This window comes from Scatophagus argus, chromosome 22, assembly GCF_020382885.2.
Source record: "Scatophagus argus isolate fScaArg1 chromosome 22, fScaArg1.pri, whole genome shotgun sequence".
Taxonomy (NCBI): Eukaryota; Metazoa; Chordata; class Actinopteri; family Scatophagidae; genus Scatophagus; species Scatophagus argus.
The window spans coordinates 3277031-3293979 of NC_058514.1; the positions used below are offsets into that span (position 1 = coordinate 3277031).

The following is a 16949-nucleotide window of genomic DNA, read 5'->3' on the forward strand; positions in this document are numbered from 1 at the left end:
GGGAGCAACTTGCTTCTCTCTGTACTCACTTTCATTTTTAGAAATGAGAAAAATTAGAAATACTGGAGTATCTCACCTCATGCTGTCGGGATTTGGAGTTTCCTTAGTTTGTTTCCTGTTTTATTTTGTAATTTTTCTCCCCTTGTGTCTGGTTTAGTTCCTCATATCCTGTCTGTGTCCGTCTTCCCTCCTTTTCTGATTGCTTGCCTGTTTGCCTTGACTGTGTTCACCTGTGTGTAGTTACTCCTGTCTTTAAACACCTGTGTTCTCCTTGTGTGTTTCCTCAGTTCGTTTGTCATTCTTGTACTTTGGATTATTTCTTTGTTGGGACTGTATCCCCTGAACGCCCAGACGCCTCTTGCTTGCATCAGTTTCTTTCTAAGTTATTTTATTAAAGTCTCCTTGTTCACCTTATCCCTCATCCCTGCATTTTAGGGTCCTCCATTTCAAATTCACAACATGTGCTGGCAGAAATGAAACGACATGTGAAAGCTTATTTTTAAGACGTCATGACTTGATGGTTTCTGATCTGGAGCTTTGAAAACGGGAGTCTTTGCAATATGCTTAGAGGTAAAATGTCAACATATGAACCATTTTTATCAAAGCAATAGAATCACTGATGTGATTAATTCATGTTTACAAGTTCCAAGGCATTCGTACGCTGGTACAGTTTACTGGGCCGTTTAATGGTACTGAGCCGTCATTAAATGTTCAGAAAGAAAAAGCTACAATTAAGACAAATAAAACGGACACAACGCGATTAAAGCCGTTTGAATTTTAGACGTTAATAGTCTTGAATATGAGGATCAAAGCCAAAAGCTCAGATGAGAATTTGAGGGAAAGTTGTGTTTGTCTGGTGTCTTCGTCTTTGCAGCTCTTCTGCTTCCACATTATAATTAATGTGACAAAACCAGACCATCACGAAGAGGACCGGCAGCCTCTGTGGGCCGTTACATCACACTTAGGCTTGTGCATCAGCGGGTTGAGTTTCTGGGTGCTCATATCCTCCTCCTGTACTGACTGCACAGTCTTTAGGAAACAAAGTCTTAATTTTTTTTTAGAGATTACAGTCCATAGCTTGTGTGAAACTTCAGTGTGATCTGTATAACTGGACTCTTAAAGATAATCAAAACTTGGGATAAATGGCACCAATTAAAACCCTCAGCTGCTGAATTTTTAATGAACTGGAGACATAAGACATCTTAGAAAACCGTCGGAGCAGTTTAAAGACGAGGTACAAGCGTGAATGACCTCCTCCCAGGCTGCAGAGGACAACAGTGTTTTGGTGTTTGACTTGATCCTGAATCGGCAAAGTGGATTATTGTCTCCGCATGCTGAAGTGAGCGTCTAAATTCAGCCTTCAAAGTTTCAGGCTTCTGGCTTCGAGCTGAAGGACAGCCCTCCTCTAAGATCACCTCAGATGAAATGTTTGCTCATCATCATCATCCAGTTTGTCATAAGTGGCTGTAAAGGGAGAATTATTCCTCTGGGCCAATCTTGTTTTCCACACTCAGCGACGCCCGTTTGATGTCGCACGCCCACACCTTTTCCATGCCGCCTTCCGCTCATCTCTTTGCTAAATCTGCATCATTTTACACATGCAGAGGACATGACTCCTTTCACTGCTGCCATCAGATGCCCCGAGCTCAATTTCGCCTCCTTTCATTAACCTACATAAATATTCCTGACACTGTAATCAAAGTAAATGACTGATCTCCTGCCATTTATCAGCAAGAAGAGGGGACTTTACAGCCGTAACGTACTCTTGAAAAAGGAAAAAAAAAGGATGAATTGGAAGAAGATAATGGTTTTACATTAATATGACCAAGACACTTGGCAGAAAAAGGACAGGTTCCATTTGGATCAGTATTACTGAGCAGCAGTCATGTTGGTGTGTGTTTATCTGAGCTGCTTTCCTGATTCAGGACACAAAATGGCACATAATGCTGACTTTTTCTTTTTTCTTTTTTGTTGTTCAGAGTATCTGCAGGGGGATTGAAATGCTGTGTTTACTTTGCTGATATAATCGTTTGATTATCTAGGATTGCAGTGATTGAATGTCGTGTGTTTTTAGAGTTAATTCTCCTTATTATGCCTTGTTTCAAAATGCTGATGTTTCTCTGATGCATCAGATAAAAGTAGGAAATAACACTCCATGATTCAAGCAATACTGAGAGGTTATTATAAAGCCCTTTCTCCTGGAAATTATATTTATGGGCTAATTTGCTTTGGCAGTTGTATTGTGCTGGGAAAAGTGCCTGAATTATGTTCAGAAGAATTGTTTTGTGTCTGTGTTTAGAAATGTGCGACACTCGTGTACTGCACAAATAAAACGCAAGTGAACAATCCAGGTAGCATTATGGTTCCCTCAAAATATGTTTGCTGTGTAAATTATGGTCATAGTGTAATTTTTTGGATTGGAAAAGTGATGAAAAGAGCAACTTTTTATTTTACCTGCAGTCGATTTTATTTCAGTGATTCCAGGCTGGATCACAATGACTTTTGTGGTTTGACCAGGTGGAGTTTTGCCAAAGTCAGACAGTTAAGGGAAAAAACTTTTCAAATTGTTGAGTGAAAGCTGCACGAATTGATATGTTCATAGTAAGAATGGATGTGAAAAGTGGTTGCTAACTGTAACAAATCCGCAGAGGATTATCGGCCGCCCCTGCAGTTTCTCTGCTCGTTTGGGTTTTCTGGTTGGCATTAAGATTCAAGATTCAAGAGCTTTATTGTCACTGAACAGTTGCCTGTGCAATGAAAACAGACAACGAAATCAGTTTTGTTTCTGCATACTACCTGCCCAGCACCAAACAGATTATGGACAAAGTTGGCATCTAGGTGATGAATAGAGGAGCGGACCGGCACTGATGTTGATGGAGCACAAAACGGAGCTAAAAGTGAACTGAAGTAAACTCATTACAGGACGACAACTTAAACGTTTATTCTAAGTCTCGGCCCCTTTTCTTTAGCTCTTCAGCAGAAGCTGACACCTCATTTTACTCGTTTTACACAGTCATGACGCTATAATCCTCAGAGATTACCGAGAGTCATAAAAGGAACCGGTATCAGAGTCACGACTCGATCTGACTTGGGATCAGTCTGAACCGACAGGGGTGGATAAACGATCCTCATCCCAGGAGCACGAGAGACGTGACGCTACTGTATTCATCCCCTTCCATCCTCCAACCTGTTCACCCTCTGCTTTTGAAAACTCTTTATCCCTGTGCGAAACCCATCACTGATCTTTCTTATGATCACCCGTCAGTCTCGCTGCTGGTTCACGCTGAGCTCATTCTCTCACGGGGGGATTACAGGAGCCCCTCTTCTCATGGCAGGGTGCAGGAGGTGAGGGAAGAGGAGTCAGGTTTGAGCAGAGGCATATTCCACCGAAAGCTGCTGCAAGTAGTACATAAACTTGGATAATATTCATGTTCATTCGCATTTTGGAGCTGTAAACAGGAAGTGTATAATGTTGCCGTGGAGTTAGTTAGCTGTGGGCTACAACTGACACCATTTATTCACATTTTGGCACCACTAAACGTATACTGAATTAGAGGTTAGCAATCTCCTGTTTCCTTCAATAATGGCTATTTTAACATAAAGAGGGTTTAATTCAGACACGACTATAAAGGGATAACTTAAGTTGATCCCACAGTGCTGCATGACAGGAGAGAATACTCCTGTAATGCATTTTTTCACCCAAATACCACTCAGCTTTAAATTTGTCTTCCAGTCCAGGAAAGCGTAAGTGACCTTTGATTATTATTGCACCATAATGGGCTCTAAATATTTTAGGAAGCTGCTTTTCTTCGGGCCCTCTGCAGTCCACTCAGTGGTTAGAGTGAATGAGTTGAAGCGGTGATTAGTCAGTCCAACTGTGCTCACCCTGGACTAACACTTTAAGATTTAAGAATAGCTTTAGCTAACGCAACTCGCCTGTTGATTCCAGCTTGTTGTGGACATTATTGAACCTGTGCCCGTTTAAATCTACACAGATTTTGATGTCAATGTCTTTTACCAATGACAGTGACTTATTATATTCTTATATTTTTGTCTCTGGTTGAAACTTTGCAGAGCATTTTGCTCTCCAGACTATCGTAGTCCTCTCTGTCTTGCCATCTACAGAACTAAACTTCTGTGGCAGACGATTCCAAAAACTTTTGAATGATAATAAAAGTCTGGATGTACAGACAGCTATCACTGGATTATTGTGATGGTGATACTTTTTGATGTCTAAGTGGATTGATGGACGTTTATTCACAAAGTGCACAAAGATAACGATATCCTCAGAAAACGCAAGTCCCACTGTGTCCAAAAATATGCGTATCATGTGTATGTTGCTCAGATTTCACTTCTGAGTTATGACTCAGAAGGAGAAAGAACTTGGCTGCGATGCTGCTGCAACAGCGAGCTAAACAAAACCTAACTAACATCCTGTTGTTGCTCAGGACGTCGGAAATGTTTCTTTCGCCTCACGCCTCTTTGCCTCTGCTCTACAGTGTTCAGTGGGCCCCGTGGAGCCGTTAAGACGTTACAAATCTCTACCTATGTGAGAGGATGATTATTCAGTGCTAATCATTCAGGCCCAGGATTCAAACCCCGACATTAGTTGGCACAGATGGGGTAGAGCAGAGCACTGCAGTGTCTAAATTGCTTCCACAGGGCAATACGCATTGTTTACACAAGTTACTCCTGCTTATCATGAAGTCATTACAGCCTGAGGCAGATTATAAAATGAAGCACTGCCCAAACAACAAAGTATGTGTTGAATGCAAGAAGCAACAAACAGGTCTCACTGTGCAATAGTGTGAGTTTGACACTGTGATGTGTGTGTGTGAGAGAGAGAGAGAGAGAGAGAGAGTGAGCGAGCTCTTCCAATGAGGAGAATGTGTGTTCTTCTCACGCTCCGCTGAAGCATGAAAAACAACGTCGACAGGCAGGCTGGCAGCCAAATCAACGAACTGTTGGTCAGGCAAAATTTTAACCTCCTCTTCCCTCGGATGTGACCTCTGAGGACGAGAGAAAACTCAGCAGTGGATGAACTTCTGTGCATCTTTTATTGTAAGATTTATGCTGTAAATTATGGCACTGATGATATATAATATTACAGTACTCGGTTCACATATTCTCAGATACAGCAGAAAAATACACTATATAGACAAAAGTATTGGGATACCTGACCAACAGGGACTTTAATGACATCACATTCTACACACACAGACAGCTTTGCAGCTCTAACAGCTTCCCCTCTTCTGTGGAGGCTTTCCACAACATGTTGGAGTGTTTCTGTGGGAATTTGTGCCCATTCATGCAGCAGAGCATTTGTGAGGTCACACACTGATGTTGGACCAAAAGGCCTGGCTCACAATCTCCGTTCCAGTTCATCCCAAAGGTGTTGGATGGGGTTGAGGTCAGGGCTCTGTGTGGGCCAGTCAAGTTCTTCCACACCAAACTCATCCAACCATGTCTTTATGGAGCTTTGCTTTGTGCACTGGGGCACAGTCATGCTGGAATAGAAAAGGGCCTTCAACAAACTGTTGCCACAAAGTTGGAAGCATAGCATTGTCCAAAATGTCTTGGTGTGTTGAAGCATTAAGATTTCCCTTCAGTGGAAGTCAGGGGACCCTGAAAACCCTGAAACACAGCCCCATGAAGAGGGTTGTCCGGATACTTTTGTCCATATTGTGTATCTCTGGCAGCTTTAGTAGAGTGAAGCAGTCATGCTGCCATCTGCTGGCAGAAACCAGAAAGACACTTCATGTGCTTCTGTAATATGTTGTGCACACACACACACACACACACACACACACACACACACAGATAAAAGCAATAAGAGTTCAGCAGATAAAAACATAGATACACATCCATTCAAACTGGTAACAGGCTCTAGCAAAACCTCATGGTACCATGTCATCCTGCTGTCTCAAAGTTTGACTAACGGACACATGCACACGCACACACTCTCACACACACACACACACGCCACTGCCACTGTGCACGCCGAGTGTGTCTGAAGCTGTGGCTGAGTGACTGTCCTATTGATTCAAAAGCTTCTGCTGGTGATTCATGCCTCAGTTAGTTTCTCCTATTGATCTCTGTCCTCTCACAGTGGCAGCAGTGATCGACCTATCAGCCAGCTGATTGAAGATAAATTTCACAAGCATATCACAACCCTGGTCTGTCTACGGCTTAATCCGCTTATGCTTTTCTAATTACTGGACTGCGTTAGAAAAATAGAACGCTGCATAATTTAATTCCTATTTTGTCAGATGTGCCCAGAATACTGGAAAAGCTAATAATGCAGGCTGTACACCACAACCTGCCTCATCTTACCACCCACCACCTCCTCCTCCTCTCCCCAGCCGTCGCCTGTGGGAAGTCCTGTGACGTGACTTCCAATGAGTTTCCTCTGTCCGACCAAAGCGAAGGACGCTCGCTCTGAGCAGGAGGCAGTTTGGTAAGATATGCAGCGACGGACACGATCCCCTCTGTGGGTTAACAACGGGGTGTTGTTTCAAGGCACGATCGCATCAGCGGGTGGGGTGGTGTGGGGCTGGGGGTGAGGGTGGAGGGATGGGGACATGAAACAAACACACCCCACGGCGCTAATCAATGGCTTGTGCTGCAGCTTGTCTGACATCAACACAGTGACACACAGACAGGGAGATGGACAGGAGCAAGTTGAAACTATTGAATCAGCGCTTCACTGTCTCTCACACAAATCCATCTCCCTTCCTGTGTGAGGCAGACACACTGGGAGACACACAGCTCATGCTGGGATGACAGCCACGGATGACATATTGATTTCTGAATACTGACTCACTCATTCGGTTTCATGGGATAATGCCAAATTTGATCGCATCACACCGCTCAGCTGGAGCAAAACTGCTTATTTTAGGCGCTGGGAATCCTCCGTTAAGCTTTATCCAAACCTCGGACCCACTGAGGGGGGGCTGTGGCAAACAGGAACCGAATGGTGGAACATCAAAAACAATGTTGTACTTCAAGGGGACATCTGTTCATTTTCTCTGCCTCTTGAGAAAACATGATTGGCTTGGACTTGTTTTTCGGCTGTGATGAAGCGATATTGTGGACACACACACACACACTCACACACACACAATCGTGCTTCCATCACTTCTGGGAACATTACATAGACTTACACTTACATTTCCTGGAGGCTTAACCACCAACTCACCATAACAATAAACACTACCTGCCTAATCCTAACCCTAACCTTAACCTAATACTAACCTCAGCCTAACCTTAAAGCGACTTGCATTTTGTCCCCATAAGTAAGGCGGGTCTTCACAATGTGGCTGCATAAACAGGTTTTTGTCCCCACAACTACAGTGTCCACAAACACACACACATTATACAGACCTGCATTCGTTTCCCGGAGACTCATCCAAACCATTAACCACTTATTCTAAATTTTAATGATTTACGTGAAGGGGAATTTAGTTTTGCTCCCATAAGGACGGTGAGCCCCCACAATGTGACTGTATAAACTGATTTATGTCCCCACAACATGAGACAACACACACACACACACATAAACACACACAAGCAGTCATCATCTGATGGATGCCAACCATGCGTGTCCTTGGTTGATGTTCTGTTTCCACAGCAACACGCTTTCGTCTTTATTGTCATCACATGGGGAGCTGGGTTAGGCCGGTGCAGGAGTTCTTTAAATAGCCATCAGCAGTTCACGACAGCACACGATTAGGCCGACCTCTACCAACTCCAAAAGCGCCTGTGTCAGCCCCGTCACAACAACAATAATAATCCGTATTTATAGAACACGTTTCAAAAGAGAAACGGCTGCAAAGGTTCCTCGTGTTCCACAGAAAGGAAAAGCTTGAATGAACGGTGGAAGAAGAGAAGCAAAGAGGAGGAACAAGACGGAAAATGTTAAAATAACTGAACAGCTCCACGTGTATAAACGCAACAAATACAATAACAGAGAACTACCACACAGAAAAGAATTAATAGAACAATTTTGTCCACAAAAATATACTGAAGAATATCATATGCCGCTCTTTTATATACAGTGTTAACCTAATAAAATAGCATTTTATGTCAGCAGTCCACAACCATGCTAGCACCTCTCTGAACATGCTAACATTGGCTAATTAGCATGAGAAGACTAATGGGATTGTCATTAGTTTAAAGTGTAGTTTGGTCATAGACTGAAGTTTTGGAGGCATCTCGACTTGATGCTGCTGCTTAAAGACACGTTAAGGAATCACAAGAAAGCTGAGATACTTCATTCAAAAATCATGCTGACCTCATTTAGTGCTGATGAAATGAAACGAGTAGTGCAAAGTTCTGTGCAAAATGGCTGGATAACTCAGACTTCCTTGCAAGGACAGATGAAAAATCAGTCATGAGAATCCATCCATCACCGCCAGATTATCTAAAACTGCCAAAAGACACACACGCCTTCATGCAGTTTATTTCCATTTCATTTGAACCTTATGCTGGTCTTAAGTTTGGTGGAAAATAGAGATGTAGTGGAGTTTAGTAGCCTAATTAACACAGTGAAGGTGTGACAGTTTCTTTTGCTCATTTAGTGAAGAATCTGGACCGTTTGTACAACAAATAGACCCAGCGACAGACGCAGCCAGCTTCACAGATTTAGACAGAAAGCTGCAGAGCGTTTCAATCCCGATTTTTATGTCAGTCATAGTCATCCTCCCTAATTGTGAGCTTTCTCCCTCCTACACGAGACGGAGCAACACCACTGCAGGTTAATTGGCGGTTGTAGAGCCCACCGGGAGAGCTCTTAGCACCAGGGTTGAAGCCATCATCACTTCTTTTTCTGTCGTGGGTGGCAGCCGTTTGAGGGTCAGTTTGTGCTCACGCAGACCTTTGCTCAAGTTTATTTAGGAAAACTAAAAATGTTCTATGAATAACATCCCCAACAGCAAAAAAAGGGGAAAATGTTCAAGGTAAAGTTAATGACTTTTCACAGCTCCAGCAGTCAATTAACAGGACCCACACACCATCAGCTCAGACTATTCATGCTGCCATTGTTTGCAGTTTAATTACATTCTTCAAATGTGTTTTATTTTCTTCTGTTTTCAAATCCATGACACTTAAAGGGACAATTCATCCCAAAACCATAAACACATACTTTCCCCTCATGCCTGTAGTGTTATTTATCCATCTAGATTATGTTGACTGAGCGTTGGAGCGGATCAGCTGTAGGGACGTCTGCCTTCTCTTCAATAAAATGGGACAAGCAGTTTCACATAGGAACGATTTTCATTCTACCAAACTGCGATGTGTCAACCTGCAGAACGAAATGTGCATCTACAAACAGATGAGCAGAGGCTCAATTGTTCAGCCACCTGTATGACTAGTGTCATCCAATCACACAGGTGTACAAGGCAGCCAGCAAATAATAATAATAAAGACATTTTCAGTACGTTTTATCATCTATATTTCAACTGAGAAGCCAATGCATTTTGTTTGCTGCTCGGCACAGAGTCGGCCACACGTCATCTCCTCCACGGTGCTTAGTCACAGATGAGATTATCAGTGAGTTGTGGGTGGAGGCTGACTCGCAGCGGGATTCATTAATCGCAGACGGTGCCAACATTATGGTGTTGTGAGATCAGCAGCATCTTTCAGCAGCTGGAAATGTAGGAAGTGACAAGAGTGTAATCCAATTGGATCTTAACGTCTCAGCTGCAGCGCCACAGTCATGATGTTGCAGCTCAGGGAATATGTACTAATTGGGAAGCACAGTGTGCTTCACACGGATGCACTTCTGCAGATTGATCTCTAGAGGGAGCCACGAGTATGGAAGCCAGGGTTGATGGTGCTGTCTGCAGGAATATCACACCGTTTTAATTGATCTTAGCAGCAAATCCTGGGCAGAGCATTAACCCTCAAGAGATTCTCTTTCGAACTAATCAATAAATCTTAGCGTTTCTGGTGTTTTCTTGCTTTCTTTCACTTCTTGAAGATATTTCCAAAAGTGCCACTATATGTCATAACAACACAGGCTTGTATTGAAGCAAGATGGTTTGCACTGTAAATAGGTTGAGTCACCTCACAGTACTGGCAAGCCCTGAAAGAGAGGAGAAATCATTGGATAACACTGCATGTGCGAGCAGTCCGCTAATGTGCAGTGACACCACATGAAGCCATTAAGTGGACGCCGGCCGTGATGTATCCACTCTGACACTGTTTACTGATGACAGTCAGCTCCTCCTCCTCCTCCTCCTCCTCCCTTTCTGCCTGTTAGATCACAGACTGCTCCAGCTCAACCACTCTGACAGCAATTTCCGGATACAAAGATGAGGCAGGCATGTGTGTGAGAGTGTGTGCGTGGGTTTTTGGGGTGATGGAAGTGTGGACGTGTGGGTCATAAATAATTAAAGTCAGTTTTCTGACATAAAATGACTTCGAAAGAGTCGGGTGGAGAGAGAGAGAGTCTGATAATTACGGCTCCTATTGATTATGTGCTTTGCCTCAGAAGGATTTTTATCCCCCTTTGTAATTAGGCATCGGATTCCACCGGAAATGCCTCTAAATGACCATTTACAGGATTGACTATAGATGAGTGCAGGCCTAAACCCTGCAAACTCCCACTCTGTGTTCCATTAACAGCTATAACTCTTTATGCTTCCCATCCTCAGCTGATGCATACAGATAACAACATGCCTTCAGCTGAAAGTAGGTCCATTATCATATTTACTGTATGTAGAAACATTGGTGCCTAAAACGCCCAGAGGCTCGGAGCAGGTGGTCAGGTCGGGTAATGTTCAGAGTAGATGCTCCCACGCCGGGCCGACATGCATGCAAATGGAAGTCGTGTTTGTCTTAATTGCAAAAAAAATGGGACAAAACGACAATTTCATGCCGATGATCTTATGAATAAAGAATGATTCATTCACAGTGAGAGCAGCAGAGGGCTGCTGCCCACAGACAGGCTGAGATAGACGAGGAGGAGGAGGAGGAGGAGGGTCTGCTCGGACAGCAGACTCACACAGAATATGACAGGAGCCGCATCAAAGCTGTCGTAAACATCACGGTTTGACCCTGTGGGCGCTAAATGGAAAAAAAAAACAACAGGCATCCATCAGTCTTGTAGCTCAGTTAAGTCGATTAATGACTTAAATACAATGAAGTACAAGAGGGAGAAGAAACCAATTGAATTAACAACCTAAAAATAAAAAAGTGGGCTGAGGTGTGGATAAAATTAAAGACTGCCGCTATATTCTAAAATATTCCACACAGACAGCTCAGGCTCTGTGGCCTTGGTATCCAGACTGTATAAAAATGACTGATGTGGGTAGGAGGGAGTTGAAGCATGTGTTTCAGTTTTTATAAAAGCCAGAGGGCCACCACAGAATCAATATTTTCTTTGATATAAACCTGAACAGTGTGGAGCTTTCGCCCTCAAAGTGCCGATAAGAATAAGATCTTCAGCTAGTAAGTGGATTTTGGGTGGAGGCTTTTTTTTTTTGTGAAGCAACCAAGATACCAACTAAGAAGCAACTTCTGCAACTTCTTTTTCAGTGCACCATCCAAATTTGACACTACAGATAAGTTCTGTATAATTCAAATTCAGCCTCATGTGTCCTGCTCATGATAGCAGCAAGTTATTTCGGGACTGGTAACGTGATATTGGAATCTGCACGGGGAAAGTTAACGCTGACACGCTGGCAAAAACGTCATCCACAGTTTGGGTTAAAAAAACGCATGTGACTGGCACTGGACCTTCACTGTTACTCAGTGGTGGGCATGCAGGAATGTTAAGAGGGTGGAAATGTGCCATTAAATCCCCAACATCCCCATCAAAGCCTGCAGGACTGCTCTCACTGGACCATTGTTCAGACTGTGAAGGGGGGAGGGAGGGAGGGAGGGAGAGCACGGGGTAGACCCGCTTTGAATCTCAGGTCAACTCTCAGTGTGCCCTTTATTACTAACGATGACGGGTTTGTGTCGACAGACTTCATTTCACATAAATACACATGCACGTGGAGGACAGCTAAGCAGACAGGCCAGAGGTTCTTATGATTGACTGATTCAATGCAGCATTTTATTTCCACAAGTTAGCATGCAGGAGGAAACTCAAAGCCAAAGTTACCATCCAAGCATTTTAAGAAAAAATCCAACAAAAACTACTGCTACTAAATACTGCTGAACATGTTTTACGCTCACTTTGTTTTTGCTTTTAGTCCACACACAGCTTAAGTTACAAGTAGATGATTTCCTCATCTTGTGACACAGACTACGTAGCCAGTTAGTCCAACCTGTGATGTGGTGTTGCTGTTGGCCAGGTTTGGTTTCTCAAAGACGCTGGCAAAGCACAGCACAATCACCAGATAGTTGTGTTTAACGCTCCATCTTTACACGTTACAGTCACAGCTGAAGATGACAACAGAAACAGGTCAGTTTTTCAATGTTTTTCTAGAGCCAAGCTGAAACAGTGTGGCATTTAATTTGAATGTATGAAAACAACTCATACAGACAACAAGACATTCACACACCAACCGACTACAGCGCTTTCACTGAGACTCCACATCGAACTCAGCACATGCCGTGGCGGGAGCAGAGGAACCGAGGACGAGGCAGAACAAATCAGAGAGCTGGAGGGAATTAAAAGTAATCACATGGACGCAGAAAAGGGAAATGATTGAGGACAGACAAGAATAGGAAGGTTATTAAATGAATGCAGCGAATGAGGGGATCCATGCCAGCTGTGAGCCATTTTTAGCCCATTCAGCTCACAGTGCTTTTCTGCTCCACCTAACGCACTGATAAAGCCCTGAAATAACATGCCTATTTCTGACAAAAAGTTTCTCCCACAGACTGCGGATGACTGGCGTCACTCTGAGTGGTCTGAAAATTGCCACTCGACAAAGACACAATGTTCCCCCGTGACACTCAGCCACCGTCCGACACCCTCCCACCCCTGTCGTCGGACTCCTAGAAACATCAGGAGCTATTTATAACAACTTCATCCCCTCACTCTGAGGGGATATCTGTCTGTTTTCCTTCTTCATCCCCCCCAGCCTCCTCGTTCACTGTTGCCATGGTGCTCAGAATCAATGACATCACGGGGGAAGGGTGTGTGTCTGTCTGTGCCTGCATATGTGTGTGTGTTTGGAGATGAGAGCTGGAATCTGCAGACTGAATGAACACGCCCAGCAAATATCAGGTGACGAGCAGAAGCTCAGACAGCAGGTGTCCAGCCAGATCGTGCACACACACACACACACACACACACGTAAACACATCAAGCTCATACGGCCTCCCACTCACCTACCCACACACAACCCATCTGTCACACACACACTCACACACAGACACACACATGCATGAAAAATAAAGCTAATTGGATTAATGATGATGACTAAACTTGCTATTTCAAAATGGCTGCTCTGTTACGTCGTGACTTGACTTCCATGCACAACCTAAAACAGATTTCTGATTACTAATTAAACAGAATCCACAGTGTTTTTATTTGAAATTGTCTCTCAGGTTAAGCACACAGATTGTATCTCATGTAAAGGGTCAGTAACTGTCATCTTGATTAATTATACGGCTCAATACCTGCATGTCAGTGTAATTCAAACCGCATGTTTTCAGAAAGCTTATAATCAGTGGGCATCCTGTGGATCACAGACTAATGGGAGACCTTGTAGGACAATATGGGCCTTAGTGATTGACAATCGCAGTGGAAAAGAGTTATGAGAGTTATGCCATAAAAGACTTATGTAATCTACGTGCAGACGTCTGCCGGGCGTGTGGGAGAATGTGCAGCACAGGCTGAAAACAGGCCTGCTCTCATGTTTGAATGCGTCCTGTCCAACATGGCTGCAGAGCTGATAAGCCCGTCTTATCTCTCTTGCTAACTGTTCCCCCAGAGAAAGTGACTGAGGCGAGAGAGCAGACAAGTAAACACAGCACTGGAAAAGCACTGAAATAATGCCTCCATTGTTCCAATCTATTTATGCCCTCCTCCTCTCCCACACACACACACACACACACTTGAAACATTCCCCACCCTCTGTTTGTTGCTGAGAGAAACCTCGACAGGGTCACCCAGGTTGTTTTTACACTGTTACATCGTGGCCAACCCCTTGTTTCCTCTCAGTCTTCTTATCTCTCTCTCATCTTTAAAAAGGTGCTATAAATACAGCGTATGTACCCCTACCCACACCGACACAGTCCAGCTCCTCCGACCGGCAGCACACATGGGAGGCCCCACCCGCCCCACTGTCCAGCTTCACATCATTTATCTCTCCCAGACTCGTCCCACCTTTCTGTCAAGTCGTAATAGGAGCTCGAACACGTGGATGCTGCGGTTGACAATGCCGCAGCATCCTCTGCAGCTGCGTTAATGTGGTTGGCGCCCAAATCGCTCGCAATGCGTATGTGAAAAAGGGTTTCCCTCAACACAAGCAAAGGGAGTGTTTGAAAGTGCAATTCCTTTCTTTTTCTTCAACAAAGAATCACAAAATTTCTTTTGACTGCGTCGTGACTTTTCAAAGGAGAAATGACATATTCTTTTCTCTTACAAATAAAAGTTGATTTCATAACAAATAAGAGCCACAGCTGCTCAGTTCAATTCACTTTCTGCCTCACTTAGTCAGGTATGAACAGTAACTTATGGGGGCTAACTAACATGCAGGTAAAAGCTGCTGGATCAGTTCCCCAACTTCTGTTTGCATACTAAACAGTAGTACTGAAATTAAAATTATCCCACAATTATTACTTGCTACATAACGAGTTAGGCTTGCTTTAGTACAAGTATTATCAGGAAAATGCACTTGACATAATGTCCTTAAATCCTCTAATCATTATTCCAATAAACAAGTAGTCACAACAATGTGTCATTTTCTGTTTCATTTGATTGAGTAATCTTTTAACAGTATAGTGACTGTATTTAAGTCTAGTCTATAGTACAAATACACATACAACAAAACTCAAACAGTAAAAATAAATACCTGTGACAGTATAACATAAAGGTTTTGCACAGAAGCAACATAACCCCACTTGCATCCTCCTTACAGAGTCAGAGCAACAGCAGCCACAAACAGCTGTGAAATATGAATGTAGTTATCCTACCTGTGCTTAAATATTACATTTAGTCCAGTTTTTCTCTCTCGGGGGAACCATGAAGACAGTTCTGCTGTACATTCTGTCATGTGGGCTGAACCTGGGACTGGACACAACAGAGCTTTGTTCACAGCAGCCATTTTGACATGACAGTCAGGTGAACGCAGGTGTTATCAATATAACTAATTGAGGTTTCTTACCATTCAGGTCAAACACAATCACAGTGCTGCTGTTGGCCCGCTGAAAAGGCTTTGCTACGCTAAATGTAATGGAACCGAACTAATTTCATCCTTTAAATCTGTGTTTACTCGCTATTTCATGTCAATATGGCTGCTGTGAAAAATGTCTGTCTGTCTTTGGAAATATATCACCAAAGCAAAACATTTAGCAGGTTGATTTGGGGTGAAATTAGCTTCCACACCTTGTCTGTTCACAGTCTGTGGAAAATCCAAAGAGCGCAGCCTTAGGAATACCGACTGAATTAAAAGTCTTTCTCCAAACTTAAGCTATCACACTATGTGCTTCTATAGGTTAAACTAGAGGCTAAATAAAGGTTTGTTTTGCAAAAAGGCTGTTTACAATATTTTTTTTTGTCTTTCAACTCGTTTTTGGGGGGGTTTCATAGACTGTATCTGTACTATTAAGGTTAAACCCTCTCGTCGAGGTAGTTTCTAGCTAACTTGCCTGCCCAGCTCAACACAGCTGATCAAGTTAGCCACTAGCTTAGCCAATGAATGGTGATAATTTAGCAGCTGAAGAGCCAAAGCGCGTGAAAAAGGAGAGTTGGTGTCTCCAAATGCTAGTGCATGCTGTATGTATGTAAAAATGGCATGAATCAGTCTGGCCTTTTGCTTTTTTAGATTTATTTTTAAACAGCACAATTGGAGAGAGACTGTGTTTATTTCAATTCTGCTTCATGCTCAAACAGTCAAAAGTTCTTGTGGTCTGCCCAGATGTCACAAATTTAATGTTGCCCATATTATCATCACCATCTTGTTGCAGCTAACATTCACCAAGACACAAACTTGCGTAATAATTTGCATAATTTATAATCATTAAATAATCATTTTAAACTTTGATTTTTAATGTTATACAGGAAAAATTACCTTGATACCTAATAATCGTGCCTTCCAATTTCTGAAGAGATATTGTTAGAGAGGGAACCCATGACTAATGCTATTCACAGGCTTGTCATAGCACATTTACATTGCAAATTGTGTGAGGGTGACACATAAAAGATAGACATCGGGGTGTGGAGACTGCCTACATTGCATTTCATTACAACAACGAGCAAACAGGAAAATAAGATAAAGGTGGCTTGTTTATCAGTACACGCAAGTCAACCTTTTCAGCACAGCCAAATGTTCAGCCATGATCAATTTTCATCTTGACAATCCTTTGTATCGAGTTCTGCTGCAAATAATTGAGACTCAAAAGGCCACAAAGGAATACCAATGTGATGGAGGTTGTGTGTAGAGCTGACAATATCGTCTCTAATTGCCTTTGTGGGACTCCCTGTTTGGAGATAACAAGGTACAACGCTTCAGATGGGATGCATAACAGTGCCTGCTCTGTGCGGCAAGCTCGCCCTTCACGATGATGCAGCGTGGCACACAGTCCGAGCACACGACTGCAGAGGCATCAGGCCACGACTTGTTACCGATAAAACATCTTTAAATCAAGTATATTTTACATTTGGGATGCAAAAAAATGATCTTTGCACATATATATGGCACAGGAGAGTGGGTGATAGCAGCGTGGCTTCTGAAGGACAGCTGTAACACACTGGTAAGGGCAGCAAATAAAACAAACTCATCCTGCTTTATGCTTTAGCAGCTAACTGATGGTGCGGTTATTCAGCT

The 16949-nt window shown here is 43.1% G+C and overlaps 1 protein-coding gene across 1 annotated transcript in view; it reads right to left on the bottom strand.

The window, feature by feature from the left end:
• magi2a (membrane associated guanylate kinase, WW and PDZ domain containing 2a) overlaps window positions 1–15722 on the bottom strand; it is a 215331-nt gene extending 199609 nt beyond the window's left edge. The window contains exon 1 of the mRNA XM_046379314.1: window positions 15097–15722. The gene's annotated coding sequence lies outside the window, so the exon portion shown is untranslated. The remainder of the gene's footprint in view (window positions 1–15096) is intronic.
• Between the last annotated feature and the right edge of the window lie 1227 nt (window positions 15723–16949).